The 16,535-nt window shown below is 40.9% G+C and overlaps 1 protein-coding gene across 1 annotated transcript in view; it reads right to left on the bottom strand.

Moving 5' to 3' along the window:
* PTPN14 (protein tyrosine phosphatase non-receptor type 14) overlaps positions 1–11,679 on the bottom strand; it is a 109,928-nt gene extending 98,249 nt beyond the window's left edge. The window contains exon 1 of the mRNA XM_053937962.1: positions 11,569–11,679. The gene's annotated coding sequence lies outside the window, so the exon portion shown is untranslated. The remainder of the gene's footprint in view (positions 1–11,568) is intronic.
* Positions 11,680–16,535: the final 4,856 nt, after the last annotated feature.

Raw genomic sequence — 16,535 nt, 5'->3', positions numbered from 1 at the left:
TTTTTCTACTATTTATATAAGCACACCAGTTGCAGACAGAAGTTGCATTATGCTTTCTTGGCCTGCATGTTATTACAATAGCATCTGCCATTAAATAAAAAAAAAAAAAACCAAACCTGGTTAAGTATCAGAGTTGAAAAGATATTTCAGACAAAGTAAGGAAAGTGGACAGAGAAAAAATTTTTCAAAACAACAGGAAAAAAAAAAAACCAATACATAATTTAAGTGAAACTTTTATTACAGAAACATGATACTGGTACCTCCTGAAAGAGATTGTAAAAATAATGGAAAAAACCCTGGTGAGACAGGAAGCTTAAACACAGCTAATCTAACGATAAATTTCATAATACAGGAAGCAAGCATGCTACCAAAGAGATGACAAAACCAGAGATTATTTTAGGTGTTTACTTATTCTCAGACGAAGCTAAAAAGTGTGCAAAAGGAACACACCAGACTTACTGCTACAGCCTCTTGTTTTAAAATAAAATCACAGCACCCAACCTGGCAGGTAATAACCTCCCACAGAATTTACTTTGGTACAAGCTGTCAGGAGTTACTGATCCCTTTCACACACTCACCTTTGGAAGTGCAATTTCCTGTTGCAAACTGGTCTCCTGATCCTGCAAACCTCTGCTCACACGAATGCCCTGTTTTGGTAAGCAGGGCTGCCAACTGCGCCGGTGGCAGCGGGGCTGGCAAGCACATGCTGGATGCTTGGGGATGTAATGCTCACCAACTGGACTTCCTGCCTGGAGCTTACAGTGCCAAGGTAAATAATTATGATACCACACTGACAGATGTGTCAGAGGTATGAGGTATTAACTAGATTTACTACAGTCTTGAATAACTGAGTTGTAATTTTCCGCTCTCCTGGCACGTAACATAACGATGTGAGGTGCCTTAGAGTGCCAGGATGTACCCAACTGCAACACTTAACCTTCCGAATCTTAGAACCCATGGGTATTGAAGTGCCTCCTCTTGCACAAGACTCTCAGCCCCTTTTGTCTAATTATGCTGCTCCTCCACCAAAAGAGGGCTGAATTTAATCTAACAAAGTCTCAGTTATTTCTGCCTTGTAATCTACTGAGACTGACAATTTAAGAAGTATTTGGACAACATTCTCAGACACATGGTGTAATTCTGGATCTCATCCTGTGCAGGGACAGGAGTTGCACTCCATGATCCTTGTGGGTCCCTTCCAACTCAAGATATTCTATGATTCTGGTCAAAGGACATAAGACACAGTTGTCATCATCATGATCCTGGCAGGACAAGGATAGTGTAATCAGTGCTCAGTCTCAGCAGACATGGCAATAAGGCATTCTTTTGTTTTTAATTTCCTCTGACCTTGCAGTTTGTCCTTGTAGAGTTCTCACTGTTCACGAGCTAAGGTATCTATGTTTGCACAAACTTAGTACACAAACTGCTTCCACACACTCAATAACGTCTTCCGCTCAACATTTCACCAGATCTTCAGAATCACCACTCTTTGCCATATTCCTTAAGTCAAGAAGATGTGAAAGTATAGAAATCACGGAAAATATGAAAAATTTGACACATAGTCTTTAAAGGCATATACAGACTTGCTACAATGAAATACCATAATTGATTCTAGTATTTCAAAGTGTCCTAAAAACAAAGTGAGCTTTTCATTGTCTGACATTTCTAACTTCTGAAAGATATAAACTGCAGAGGTAAAGCTCACGGTCATGTCTAGACACTACTTATCCAGTGCACAATGCCACAACGCTTGTGGTGATAGGCAGCTTGCAGCACAATCGTTCACAGTCCATAATAAAGAACACCACATCTGGGAGACTACAGATTAATGGTCTTCATCTCTTGACAGAACTACTCTTAAAAGTTGTATACCTTTGTTATTTTATAAACTTCATTTACCTTTCCTATATATCTCTACCACTATGGGGATGAAAGATGTTTTAAAATAAAACAAAACTAAAAAAAACCCCACAAACATTTCACGCTCTCCTTGATCTCTTTTCCTAACAGGTAGAGGAATCACCGCATAAAGACTTAATGAAACACTGACAACATCATCAGAACAGATTCTGCACTATTGGATGCAGAGCCCCTTTCTGTGCAGCCCTATCAGTTTGTTACCCTGATTAAATTCTCACAGGTTTGACCGCTGTACACAGAAATCACCACACATACCAGTAAACAAAATCACCACGCATACCAGTATAATAACTTCACTGAGATAACAGTGAAGGAAATCTACATTTAAGCCATCACCCAAACAGTTCCTATCCATGCTGGTTCTCTGTGAGAGGCATTTAGGACCTTGCTTGGAGCATGTTGCAGAGAGAGGTCGAATGATGCCCAACGGAACATGGTGTACAAAGCACCCAGCGTGGCCAACGTGAAACATTCCTGGGCATCACACCTCAAGACAGCCACAGGTGGGGCAGGAACAAACACAGGTGGATGAATGCATAGCCTGTCAAATGCTTCAGGATAAAGCAAATGTGTCTACCAAAGTACAGGTATGAAGATATGAAATACTGCAAAGGTCCCAAAACACTGCACTGCCAAAGGTACTTACTTAAAGATTTCTGGATTGGTTTTATACTACCATTTTACCAGATTTTACCAGATCCTTTGCTAAAAAATGGGTTCAAATACTTAAGCAAAAAAAGAAACCCCACAAAACAACGAAAAAAACCTTGATTTTTTCCCCAAGGTCAGTAACCCAATTCATATTTCTCTCTAAAAGAATGGCAAAAAAAAACCCAACTTGAGCTAATATTACAGGTTTTTAAATTTAAAAAAAAATACTTTATGATTTCAAACCACTATGGAGAAAGTGACCTCTTTGATTACAAAGCCAGAACCTTGTCCATTTTTCTGACAAAGACTTTGACTCTTCAGTGAATGCTTCAGTGGACTGCTGAGTCTTATGTTAACACAGTTCCTACAACAGAGCAATTCCTAAGAAACTAATACTATAAATCATAGAGCTTATTATTGGGAACTTTTCCTAATAAACAATCTAGATTCTGCCTTGAACTTATAAAATTATTTTATTAACTGTATTACCAAAGGGTCTTTTTCAACATGTAAGTTTTAAATGTAATTTTCATTTACATATCTTAACCTTTGCAAAAGGCACTTAAAACTAACATGTTCTGCTTTCAAAACCACTGCCATGGGGCGCTCAGGTTGTGGTAAAAAGCCTTCTTGAGATAAACACGTTTGTGCATGTTTTCTTCATCATAAGAAACTATTGGAATAATGGAGGATTAGCCTTCACTGTTATTGTCCCATCCTCTGCTGCTTTTATTGAAACATACAACATGAAGAGACTGACAAATGGGCTTGCTCCAATTCCACCACAAGTTAAAAAATAAATTACTTTATAAATCCACACTATTAAATACAGCAGAGAGAGAAAAATTAAGTGGCATTTAACAGTGGACAATGTTACCTGAAGTTAGCTAAATGCCCCTCTTATTGAACACATTTACATGCAGAGGACTTTACTATCACCAGCTCATAGTCCAGCCAGTCATGACCATTGCAGTGTATTGCTGAATGTATGGGGGGTAGGAAATGCAGAATGTCACAGCTGTATGCAGAGAACTAGTGATTATTTGCAAAGGACACTGACAACACAAAGCTAACACGGAAGTTAAGCCACGTGTTCACAAACTTCTACTGTAACACAAGCCGAAATTACAAAGGTAGGTAAGAAACCTTATATAACATCAACTAAAGTTGACATTATTAACTAATAGATAAAATGACTAATTGTCTCCAAAATGCACCCACCCTTTGTCAGATATTTTGACAGATTAATTAGTGCATGGGTGGCAATCTTCATACCTGAGTCAGGTTCAAGGAAAAACTGTATGACTACATCAGTCTCTCTGGATAAACCCATTTGTACATCAAAAGAGACAACTGGGCCATCGTTAGACAAGGTTTTGAAAGCTCAACCTATCCACAGTAATAATTTACCCTTTCAGCAGTGAAAGGTTATATGTAAATGTACACTGTAAGAACTCAGAGCCATTCTGTGACCAACAGTTTTAGGTTACTACACCAGCAGCAAGGAACAAGAGCAGCTAGAGCAAAACTAACACAGAGCTAGCAGAGATCTCCTACCCCCAGCTACTGCATTCTCCAGAGAAATGCCCATCACTTCACAAAGTCAAGCAAGTCCTGAGGTGGTATCAGTAATTTTCTTCCAAAACAACTGTATCAATTACTGAACCATAAATCTGCATTTCTGAATTTGCATATTCAAATGCACATGGCAATTTCCTAATCAAATGCAGAAACCAGAAAAGCTTTCAAGAGGTGAACCAGCTGCAGAGGGCAGACTATGACCAAAGTAACCAAAATCCTTAATAATACTGGCCAGCATTCCCCAACACACAAGAGTGTGCCTATTGCACCAAACCGTTTCTTCTCCTCTTCCTTAGAATGTAATTCAAGTAATGTATTTTGTCTTTTCCTGTTTGTACATTTCCCAGTACATTCTACAATACAGAAAGGAATGCAAAAACATTACTTATGAATTGAGATGTATTTCTCCGTATACAACATTATATTTAAACACTTCTTTGTAGATAATGTTAAGCAGCATGCAACATCAAATTGCATAGCAAAAGTCCTAAAATATGCAAAAAATAAAAATAACATTCATCTTTAAATGGCAGCTTTTATTTCCCCTTGTCAGAAAGGAAGATAAAAAAAAAAAAGGAAGTGAAAATGCTAGCAACCAACCTACTTAACATTTGGATGTTAAATGTTACCTCAGTAATGCTCCCCTGCAATATTTCAGTTCTGTTCTACAAACAAGATTTCCAGCTCTGCACTGATGCATTTTGGGGCACCAAGCTAAAAAGGGGAACATGGATACATGGAAGAGGGTTTTTTTTTGCAAAAAAAATCCTGTCACTGTCAAACCACAACAAAGTGGGGAACAGAAGCACATGAATACTGTGATTTAGCTTCCTCTGCTGTCACAGATTCCCACAGCACAGTCTTGGCAAAGGTGGAAGGAATCACAGGAACTTAAGTATGTCTACATGAGTTGTTTTATTCACAAGCAGAAACTTGCCCTGTCCACCCTCCATTCTGAAACTGACAGAGCTCTGAAGATCTGTCAGTATTTCTGTCTACCAGCAGCAGACTACACCAGCCATCCCCTTCAAATAGCAGACGATTTCTTTATCTGGTAAGCTGAGCAAAGCATCTTCCTAAACAGGCTGAATCTTCACAACACTATAAGGAATGTAAATAGACACCAATTACACTCAGTAGCTCTTAAAAGTATGCCAAACTAGGAAAAACAAGAAAAAGAAAAGAAAAAATATTATCATTTCAGATGCCTGTTTTCCAGAACCTTTGAAATAAATTCCCACCCCTAAAGCCCATCAGGGCTTTTCTCCCTGAGGCAGGTCTGTTCACATGGGGCATTTTGCAAAGCTCTTAAGGGAGAAGTCACATTTCCTCTTTTCTATGTTTGAGGTAGGACTTTCAATATCCACCTGAAGGCATCAGAAGTTTCACTCCACCTCAGCACAGGGCAAATTAAACCTAAATACATTGCCTTCCCCTCCGTTCTGGTAAACAACAGGCACAATGTTTTGTGTAGAAATTCCTTTACACACTGTCTCCCCTTCAAAGCACCTGAGATAAGCACTGCATATCACATAACCAGAAAATGCAGGGTTTCCACCACCAACACTGAAAGGACAAATGAAAGTCCTGTGTGAAGAGGTCAAAATCAAAATGGCACCAGTGATAGACATCAAAAACAGGTTCTGGCTTCTATCTGTTGAATCTCTGATTGGCTAAGTCCCCTGATTTTGCCCAGGCTTGTCCAAAAACCAGGCTCAATTATCATCACCAATAAAAACCTAAAGGCATTTTATCTACACGGTAGTGAATGCCTCCTCTCAAAAAAGGGAGTTCCATGATAAGAGCTAATCTCAAAAACCTTAGGAATGCAAACTATTTTCTCAGTTGTAAAAACAAGAAAGAATTTCACAAACACAAGTTAAAACAACTACTGGTAGCCTCCTGCTTCTCTGACACTGCCAACTTCTCCTGGGCTAAGGTCCTACCCTCCGTCCTTCAGAGAGATATGCTCTGAATCCAGCCCAATGGCCAAAGAACGTCCCAGGAGAGAGTATCACTTTTATGCACCTTTACAAATGACAGCCTTCCCATAAACTTTATTATCCAAGTTCAAAAAGCAGTGCGAGGCTCCCTTCACACAGCTTCAGCCTTTTCAACAGGGAAGGCAAAGTCAGTCCACATTTTATTTTGCAGATAGCTGCAAGGCAGGCAGGCTATAAGACAGCTCATTCTGGCTGGTTAGCCCACCTAAAAGTTGCACAAGTCCTGGCTTTTTATTCTTTCAGCTATAGCATATTTTACTGGAAGCTCTACATACAACTCTTAACTATGTTATACACTACATACACTAATCTGTTAACATAAGGTGTTGATTGTTAGACCAATCACACAATGCCTGCTACTAAATCAATCTTTCCCCCAGCTGAAAGAATCAAGTATTCTGTGGTGTTGGTATGCTACTGCTTTGACAATATTTTCTTTGAAACACCCACTAAGCTGCAAGAGATGGTAGTTACCTCCATAAACCAGTCCTTGTGCTTCTCACAGCCACAGAGCTATCATTCTGTTACAGAAATCAAAACTATTTATATTAACTACTTATATTAACTCAAATTTTAAAATACCCTTTGTCCATCAGAAAACATACTAGAAATCATAACCAAATTGACTAATAGATAGCAGTGCTATCTGCCTTTTAAATGAAGCCTAGCCATCACTTCTGTCCTTCTCTATGCCAGCCCAGCCATAGCAGAGCACATCTCAATAAGTTAAAACATCAAACTTGAATGTGTCAAAGACTTAAAGTCCAAGACATGCTTTCCATGAAACCTGAACATATACAAAAAAATTAATCTTTCAATTCCCCCTGCATGAATATGCAATTAAAATCAGCATCATTCACAGTACAATAGAGAAACTAAATTACTATAGTGTGCCTAATCATCAGCCCAATACCCTGCTTCTCAGAGCAGCTTACCCTGTAAGAAAACATACAAAATATCACAAACGGGCATCTGTCCTAAGAGAAATTTCTCAATCCCTGTCAGATAGGGTTGATTTACGCCCTAGAGCAGTACAGTTAACATCTCTTCATTGTAGCTGTGACTGTTCTTCTTGTCCCTAGGACCACTTATCTTGCTCATCCTAACAGGCTTTGGTTTATATAATTCCTTTGGTGGTATACACCGGAAATGGTGATTTAGAAGTATTATACACTTTGTCTTTCAAACTACTCCCTATAACAAGTCATTGTATCAAAGGGTAATGGTCAACCACTGTTTTGCACATATACATCCTACCTCCTCTAACTGAGCCCCTTGAAACAATCCTACATGAATATTTTCTGTCTATTTTCAATGCCATAGAAATATTTTCCAATCGCTCTCCTGTGATAGGAGACCACAAACTGATTATTCCAGGTGAATTCGAGCACCAGTTAAACAACCTCCTTTGTCTCATTAACACAATATTGAAAAATAACTACGGCATTTTTCTTCTGCCTAACACTAAGCATTAAGAAGGCGCACAAGTTCAAATAAAACATTGTTGAAATCTTCCTCTCCACCTTAATAAATATAGGTAATTTACAATCCAGTAACATGAACAAGTAATTTGATTATTCCATCTAACATGCATATTCTTGAATTTATCAACATGATCTGCTATGCTTCCCTTTCACCCAGCTTTCTTGGATTCCCTTTACAATTTCTCAGTCTTCTTCAATCTTGCCTAATCCAAATACTTTTGCATCATTAGCAAGTTTTGGCACACCATCATTCATCTAATTTATTAGATCACCAAGCACCAGAGGGTGCTTGTTCACCACCCTCTTTTCAGAGGTGTTTATATATCACATAATGTAATTTTAGGTTTACATTGTTACTGAAAAAATAAAAAAGTATTCTTAGTCATAAGACCAGGTAGACTGAGTGAGAATTAGAAAGAAGAGTTGTAGTTTCCAAAAGATGTGCTTGGTGTTGAACAAAGCTCAGTACTTAAACTCTTTACATGAGCAGAAAATAAGACTGTCACAATGGCTACAGGACATCAGAGGGGTCAGCATTCTCTTCTTCCCAAGCTAGCATGCATCCATTATGTCATATACCCAACATCCTCCTGAGAAGTCCTTTGGTCAGAAAACCTTCTTAATGTTAGATAAATTTACAGTCACTTAGGTATTCACTTATAGCTGACAATAACATGTTCAACTGCTTATTAGGACAGCCATGATAAGGTAGGAAATACATTTTAGAACAAATATGCACTTCTTTTTACGTATTTTGTGCTGCACCATAATCTTGTGTCCTTAATTCCTTTTACATTCCTGATTTCTCCTCATTCCCACCGACAGCCCAAAGGAAAGGGGAAGAGTCATGGAATGCAGTTCCTGCTGCTGGGGCTATCTCCATGTTGGTGAGGAGCCCTGTTCCTTCAGAGGGTGTGACGTGTCTCCTCACCAATCACCTCTTCAGTTCCACATGCACAGCAAACCAAAAGGCTTTAAAGAGAACAAGGGCAGCCCATGGGACAGGCTACACTTGCTGTGGACATGGACTGAATCCAGCACCACCAGAGGATGCTGCACCAGCCCACTGAGTTTTAAGGTCCTGTGCACCAGGCACAGGAGGATAGGGGTTAGACAATGAAACCAAAATCATATTTTTACCCCAAACATGGACTTCAGCTCCGGTCTACCTCCATTCCTTTAGGAACGACTCTTTAATTCTTGTTTTTTAATATATATTTCTAACAATTTCATAGGTGGAGGCAGCAACTTTCATGAAGTCTCTGAATAGAAAAGCAGTAGATTTAAAAAAAGGAACCTGACTTTTTCACATAAAATTTCAGAGAATCTTGTGCACAATCTTGTACCATACTCCCTCCACACAGGAGGAAAAACTCCATGGTAGTGCTTTGTTTTCAAAGATCAGGATGTGTTGCAATGGATCTCCACAAAGCGTAATAGGCGAAGGTATGCTGTACTTCACAGTGGACTTAGACATAAAAAAAACTTCTATGGCATCTGCTCAGCTTAAAAATTAGGCCTTTACTGAAATCTTCTTACAACTGAGCTGGATACAAATGCACAAATATACTGCATACTAAGTATTATAGCCCAGCTCCTGCAAGGACTTGTATACACATTTATTATTACATATATAAAATGTTTCAAAGGCATTTGAAAGGCAAGGTGAATTGAAACACATGGGTGGGTCTTTGCAGGACTAGGATGTATATGCTGCTGAGCAGCACTGCCTGCTGAAAACTTTGTACCTGTTGTATACGACCAGCAGTTTATATGTTTCCCCCTCAGCTGACAAACCCTTGCAACAGAGGATTCACTGCCAGCTGAGGAGATGGAGTTCAAGTACACTTTTCATACTGCATATACCCATGCTAAATGTAAATCAATATTAAAATGAGCTACTTAAGTAACAATTAATCAAACACAGCCTTGCTCCATATAAAGAGAAACAAAACGAAGAGCAGCAGATTGGCTCAGCTCTATAAGCATAGAAAAAGGAGCCATAGAGTTATCAGAAATATGCACACAACTCTATTTGTACGTATATATATATAAAATACTTTCTCCATGATTGGAGGAGCCACTGTTGGCCAAAGCAATTTGCTAAGTGCACAAGAGTAGATGCATTTCATAGAAAGTCATTCCATACCTAAGTTACAATAACTGACTCATGGGCTTCTGCTGGACGAGAATGACCAGGAGAAAAGTCAGTCATTAGTACTAACACTGGTTGCTAATTAACCCTCATGAACAATGCTGCACCAAAGCTACTTCTGCTACTATTACAGAAACATTTAAAAGGCACGTGTAAAACTCTAAATATAATGTACATACAAAAGCTCATATTGCTCAGTACAGAGATCAGCCCAGCAGCCCTTGCTCTGGCCTTGGTATGCACCACTGGATTCCTTGAGGATGCATCAAGGCAGACATACTTTATACAGCTTCTCACACACAAATGCACTGGCAGAACTGATGGCCTACAAGCTCTGCCACAGATTTTGGGGGCTATCTTTTAGCTGATGGGCTGTACTTCAGCCCATAAATTTGCAAAGCTCCCAGGTTTTGTATCATGACCTGTGAGATATACACAAGTGCCCTCTGTCTGTAAGCAACTCTGGCTCAGCCTTCTAAAGATACCAGAAAGAGTTCAAGCAGTGCCAGTAACAGAATAGGTCCTAAAGCTTATTGGCATTACTATAATGTCAACACACCCTCTATTTTATACCACATAACAACTACTAGATGTCAGCAACAAAACCCCCAGAGGCCAAGAGCAAAAGGAGTTTAATCTGTATTTTGTCACTCATATTTGATGGGACATTCTCAGCTGGATAACAAGAACACAGACCCTGCTGGGACTGCCTCCCCTCACATCTCTCCTCAAAAAGAGCTATCTCCTCTCATAATATGGAAGTTGGCAGGTGGTGACTTGTGATTTGGGGGGGGGGGGGAGCCATTTTATATGAATATTTTTCCAAACTCTGAAGAACTGCAGCATGTAAGAGTACTTTTGGAATAACCAAACCCTGTAGAAACTATCTGTATAGAGTTTAAAGAAAAAAGAACTGGCTTCTGCTAAAAGCATTTCTTCTATGGTTTCAGGCTACATGCCAAAAATCCCAGAAAACTTCTTGGGCAACAGTATATTGAATCTGAGCCTTTTACGGGTCACTGTTCCCACCTTGTTAAAGTTACAAACAACCAAAGAGTTGCTTATAATGGAAACATATGATTATTTTATGCAAATCAGAGAGATAAAGCATACTCAATAGGAAAGCTCCAGCACACATCATATCCACATACCACACATACGTTATGTAACGCTCGTCCCAAATACACCCCAATAAAGTGAGCTGGTTTGAGATCTTAACAATTCATCGACTTTGCCACATCAGAAACGAGAGCAGATGTCACTCTTCCCTGCCTCGCTGCGATCTTTGCTACAGCATTCGGCGGAGTTACAGACTTGCTGAAGACGGCCAGTTTAGGCTTGACTGTAACTAACAAAGAGCAAGGTAAAGCCCCGGGCGGAGGGGAAGGCAAACACGGGCATGCCGCGATGTAAATAGAGGCAGCCCAGCACGGAGCCCTGCCCGTTCCTCGCTATTTACAAATACCTCTTGACTAGACAAATGCCGTGTTATCTGAGTGTCTAACAGATTTAATTCACGGGCCGGACGGACCGTCCAGGCTCGCTTATCGCAGGTCACCGACTGGCATTTGTAACCCAAGCGTGGCTATTTTGGTGGTTCACAGAGAGCGGTGCACACCCGGCGGGGCTGTGCTAGCCCGCTGCCGCGCACAGCGAGCCCCACGCAAACGCTGCCGACCGCACACTCCGAGTGCAAGGCACTGCTCGGGCTGTTTCAAAGTCTGCGCGGGGACGCGCCCGAACTCGAGCGAACTCGGTGGCGGCGGCTCCTTACCTGCTGGGCAGCGCGGCGGCTCCGGCTTTGTGCGCACCCGCGGGAGGCGGCGGTCCCGGCCCGCGGGCAGCGGCTGCCCTCGGCACCCGGCGCTGCGGAGGGAGAGCGGCTCCCGCCGCCCCGGCCCGGCCACCGCGGGGAACTTCGGCGGGGCGGCCGGGAGGGCGCTGCGGCCGCCGGTGGCGGCGCGGAGGGCCGGGCGCCCTGAGCTCCTGCTGCCGGCCGCGGGGTGCGGGAAGGAGGGAGGCAGGGCGGGAGGGAGGAGACTGGTGTCCCGCGGGGGCGAGCGGGGCCGGCGGGCGGGCGAGCTGGAGGCGGCGGGGCCGGGGCCGGGCTGGGGCTGGGGCGGCGCGGGGAGTCACGGCCCAGGAATGCCAGGAATGTGGGGCGGCCGCTGCGGCCGCGGGGCCCGGAGACGTCGGGGATGCGACTTGGGATTTCTTTTCTCTTTCTCCTTCCTTCCTTCTTTATTTTTTTTCTTCTTTTTTTTTCTTTTTTTTTTTTTTTTCTTTTTCAACTCTTACCCCCTCCCCAAGGAAGGCGGAGGAGGGTTGAAACCCACCCCGCGGAGGAGGGAAAAGGAGAGAGGAAGAGGAGGGCGCAGGCTCCTGCCAATCCGGGCGGGTGCCGGCGGCGGCTCTCCCGAGGAGGGCAGAGCTGCCAGGTGCGGGTGCCGGCCCCTTCCCGGCTCTCCCGCCGTGGGGCTCCACGCACGTGTCGGCCCGGCCCGCCCGGGAGTTTCGGGGAGCTGGGGAAGCACCCCCAGACAGACTTTGGGAATGGGCGGGCGGGGAGCTGAGACAGGCTCTGCACGCGTGGGCCTGGCAGCTCCTGAGATTCTCCTTCCAGCCCTCCCGTACGAAGGCGCGGTGCCGCCCTGCTTCTCTGTAACCACTTTTCTGCCCTTCCTTAACTCCCTGTCCATCTCCTGCAACCTTGCGCGACAGCGTCGTTTCTCTCCATTCTTCCCTGTGATTGCTTCTGCTCTTCCCATCTCAGCCCTTTCGGTCTCCTGCTTACGGTATGACCCTCACTTGTAGAAGTGTGGTTACCCCTGCTCTTCCAGCTGCACAGAGGGTAAAATACCCTTGATGGGAAAACACTCATGATGCTGCCGCCATGCCTCTGTGCTTTGCTGGAAAGCAAACAGGAGAAAACCTGAAGTTGGCCTAAAACGTGCTGCCCAGGACTACACTAAATGCCCAGGACTTGGCAGATGTAGAAAAACCCATCTGATGCCTCGTGTAAATGACAAAAGGAACAGGGAACACATCACGCTGTAGGAATACTGTCAGGAAGGTTGAGGCTACCAACAGTGTTGAATATATCACACCAAATCAAGTAGGCTTATGGTCAATGTGAATATTAGAAGTTATGTGTAGATGCTCTTGTGCATCATAGCTAATGGGCAATTTGCAAAATTATTTTTGCCTAAAAAATTACACTTATTTAAAATTATCCACTTTCCAAAAATAATCCACATTCTAGAAAGTGTGTACAAATACCTCTGGTAGGAATAGGCATCTACAGAAATGTCAAAGGCAGGTGTCCCTTTAAAACAACTGTGACACTTTGAGGACTTGCAAACAGGGGAGATTATTAAAAATAATGATGAATGAGAATTGATACTATTTTGGAGTTGCTGTTACTGTTTGTTTCTTGTACACCTTACTGAAGGAGTAAGTGAGCAGATTCACTGGCATCAGGATTACTCAGATTATTAATGGTAAGAGGATCAGGAGCTGAGAAGGAGAAATAGCACAGATTCTTGATTTTGATAGATAAGTAATTGTATTTAAACACTATACATGGAATCACAAGTCTATGCCTTACCTCTGGCATAATAATATTATAATTACATTTTGCAAGCACTCCTTTTCATCTGAGACTCTCAAGCATTTTACAAGCACCACACCTTAATGAAGTAGGTAATTATCCCCATTTTACATATGGCTACACTGAGGCACTAAGAAGTGACACCATTTAAGATTTAAACTTGAATTGTACTTGACCCTGTGTAGATACGAGAACTTAGTGTAACAATCTGGAAGAAATATCAGGTGTCAGAATAAAATGATAAAATGGATCATGAAGCCGCTGTGCCCTGAACTGATACAGAAAAGGGATTACCTTACTGAGTAGAAAGTTGCAAAAGAGGATAGTACACATCAAAACTAGGATTTTACTTGTTTGGTTGCAGTCCTGTCCTCCCCATGATGGGCCAGGTGTAAGGATGCTGTTCTTAACACAGTAAATACTGACTTTTGCATCTGTGCCTCAAGGTGGTGTTCTGGCTCCCTAAAACCTTTTAGTCGGATTCCTGGTTTGCAGCTGGTCACTTTCACTTTCTCAGATATCTCAGCGTTTGAAATAAACTTATTTAGGGAGCTTTACTGCAAAAGAAACAATGTTACAAGAATCACTGATGCGCTGAAGGATGGGAAGATTTCGCAGGGGAGATTTGACATATTGGTTACGCACAGGATCAGGTCCCCTAGAAGAAATAAAATTAACTAGAATAAATAAAATCATACTGCTTCTCAGCAAGAGCAAGATCAGCTCAACAAACTCTGCAAAATAAAATGCATTACAAATCTACCCAACCAAGAGAAGCTCCCGAAACAGGGAATTGTGATGATCATTACTTTTCAGGAGATTACTTAATGCAGTGATTGATATCTGTATTAGACTTTCAGAGATTGTAGCAGTAGGTGCATTAAAACACCAAACTTGACAGACAGTTTATAGCCAGTTCCTGCAAAGCGGTTTCCATATGCAAATCTGCTGCTGTGTTGGTGCTACTACAGTTTTCTAGGACCAATAAAATCTGCAATCTTTACGTATATCTTTGTTCCTCAAGAGCAGTCAGGAGTATATGAATTTGAGATTAAAACTAACTGTTCTTATCTGCTAGTTGGGGAGTGATTTTATAAAAGACTAAAAGATTAATAAAAGACTAAAACTAGCTTAGTTGTTGCTTGAACTGTTTCAAGGATTGGAGGTAAAAAATTATTTTTACAAATTACAAAGATTACAAGATAAAAATTATTGATTTGGTTCCAGATGCCTGTGCTGGTTCAAATTTGTCCAGCAAACATTAATGGTTAATCTTGTACCAGTCATATGTGAGCTGCATTATGTACTATCTTTCTATGCTGCTAGGGAATTTTACAGCAATTCTTTTTACCTGAAAACACGTCTCCTATAAATTATATTTAGAGATTTTATTGACTTGTTGTAATGATTTATAGATTCTATCTCAAGAATATTTCCTCTGCTCTGGTATAATTAAATTTTTACACTGGATCCTTGTACAGTATCACCAGGATTATTGTATTAAGTGCTCTACAAAATAGAATAAATATCTAAATAACATACAAATATAAACATCTCAGCAAATGGGAAATAACTCATTGACATAGGATTGTATCTCAGTTACCTTAGCTACCAGTTTTATGGCTGATGTTGGGCATGTAGCAGCACATCCCTGTGTCTGTTTTCTTGTTTGAAAATTGAGATAGTGATAGTGATCTTAAGAAGATGCCTTTTTTTTTATTTCCAGATGAAAGCAACGTACAAGAGAGAGGCTTTTTTTTTCTTTTACCCAAATTTTGGATTTGTTAGACCTGAACGTTTTCTCAAACCCTCATGAAAATAAAGCCCAATACCATTCAGCTTGACCAAATGGTTAACTATCAGCAGAGGAAAACTGACTTTATCTATGTCAAAATATAGGAGACATTTATTATGAAACTTGGAATTTTGAAGTGGCTTAGCACCTTGATAGCAAAACCTGTATTAAACATATTTTGAGTGTGTTAAAAAATCTCGTTATAACACGGAAAAATCTCAGTCCTTTGTTGGTTGGTGAAACCGTGTCATAACCTGTTTCATACAAAACTGTCTTTAGAATGTGCTAAAGCAACAGCTGGTGGTTTCTCCTGTGAACAGTAGATGATGTTTAATTAGCTTTACAGTCATCTACATTACAATCAAATCATAGAAATGCAGTTGCAGGGAATGCAGTTGCAACACATTCCCGATTTGTATTGTAAATGTCACCTTAACTGTGTTCCTAAAATCTCTGTCATGTGCTACAGCTGGGAACACTGACCTGATTGTAATGTAAGCAGAAACTTAGTGCATTAGCAGAAATTCCCATTCCTAAAATGATATTAGTTCTTTATAAATTGATACTTTAAATGTTTGAAGCTCACCACAAAAAAAAAAAAAAAAAAAAAAAAAAAAAGAACTTCTCTAGTATTCAGTGCACTCATTAATTATTCCATTTAATAGTGCTTCTCAAAATCATCTCTTAGAGAAGGAATTTGGATTACACAACCTTGGAAAACAAACCTGTTGCCACCAAGCATGAGCTAACATGTTATAATACTCTGTGGCTTATCACAACTAAGCCAGCACCCAGTCTTGTCATCCAGAAAAAGTCTTGGTTGATTATCTGTGCAAATAAACTACGCTGTGTTGAATATTCTAGTTTCCTTAGGGTTGTATTCTGCCTGAGGACTTGTTTAATAACTGTGTCTCTTTTCAGGTCTCCAGTGATAGCAGTAAAACAAAAAACTTTTTAGTATTTGTGAATAAAGTAATGAACTTTTGATTCCATGGTTGCCAGTACTCCAAAGGGGTTTGGGACAATGAATGTAGCTTACTATGCAACTGTTACTACTGTCCAATGACAGAATGAATAACATTTTTACAGTTTTCATGGATTACCAATTTGAATATTTTTGAATGTACCATTTAGCATGGTATTAGGTCTTCAGATTTCTGAAAACTCTTGAGGAAAAAAAAAAATACAACCCAACCCAAACAAACAAAATTACTAGCTTTTAGCAGAACTTAGTTTTTCAGCTTGCCTTGAAGTCAGGATACACCACTTATTTGTAGATGCTTCAGTGGCTGCCCACTTCCGAAAATCTTCATGCATCTCAGTGTGGATTTATGTG

Source organism: Vidua chalybeata, chromosome 3 (assembly GCF_026979565.1).
Source record: "Vidua chalybeata isolate OUT-0048 chromosome 3, bVidCha1 merged haplotype, whole genome shotgun sequence".
Taxonomy (NCBI): Eukaryota; Metazoa; Chordata; class Aves; order Passeriformes; family Viduidae; genus Vidua; species Vidua chalybeata.
This window is presented reverse-complemented; position numbering and strand designations above follow the sequence as displayed.